We start from the raw sequence: 986 nt of genomic DNA, 5'->3' as shown, positions 1-986 counted from the left end.
GGTCCCCGCGGCCGGGGACTGCGGGGCAAGGGCAAGACCTGTCGGCCCTTCAGCTTGCCGGATCTTTGGGCCACTTCGTTAAGACACAGCACATCAAACGCTGCTTGACTTTTTTAACAGATCAAAGCCAGCGACCGGGGGGTGGTACCCAGGTGTATTTCTGAAATGCTGCCGTGCAGGGGGGTTTTGTGAATAAACTGCACGCTCCTGAAAAATAGACGTGTCTGTTAAATGCAGCTGAGGAGATTTCTTAAGCCGAGTCTAACTGGGGGAAATTCAGGAAGGCTGCCTGCAGCTGTCACCTGAGCAATAGTCCTGGCTGTGCGCGTATCTGATCCCGCTGTGTTGCAATATTGTATTATTTCCTCCTTCTTCAGTAGGTGTCGCCAAGTGAAAAATAAGTCCAGATTGTTAAAACCAGCACTGGCTATTTGCTGATTGCATCCTAATTGTGTGGAATGTATAGAAAGCTTACTAAAGATCCATAAAAGCCATGGCTTCGTAAAGCGTGCACATCAACCTCTCTTTAGGGGCCAGCTCAATGTTAAGGGACTCTTGCCTGTGCAAGGATTATAGGATTGGGCTGTGTTCAGTGAACAAAAAGAAACTTTCACAGAAAGGACTGACACCTAACAGAAGAAAAAACTGTAGTCAGGAAACGGCTGCTGCTGCTGCTGATGTGCACTGCTTTTAAAGTGTACCAGAGGAATAGCCGAAGATGTCAGAAAAGATCTATGCAACGGGGCTAGAAACTATGAGAAAGTAAACGACTCCACTTTCTAGGAGTCACATTCGGGCTTTACAAGTTCATAATCTCAATTTACCTGACACTAGGGATGCATTAGCAGCACTGTCTGAGTTACCTGGAAATGACTGTGCTTATCTGAGGTCATATAAACTTACTAAAAGTTCAGAAGACTTTCTCTCTGCTCAGTAATATCATTCAACATAATTACATAGCTGGCATGTTCTCCAAGTGCGGGGGG

This window comes from Aptenodytes forsteri, unplaced genomic scaffold, assembly GCF_000699145.1.
Source record: "Aptenodytes forsteri isolate BGI_AS27 unplaced genomic scaffold, ASM69914v1 Scaffold93, whole genome shotgun sequence".
Lineage (NCBI taxonomy): Eukaryota > Metazoa > Chordata > Aves > Sphenisciformes > Spheniscidae > Aptenodytes > Aptenodytes forsteri.
Note: the sequence above shows the minus strand (reverse complement) of the source record.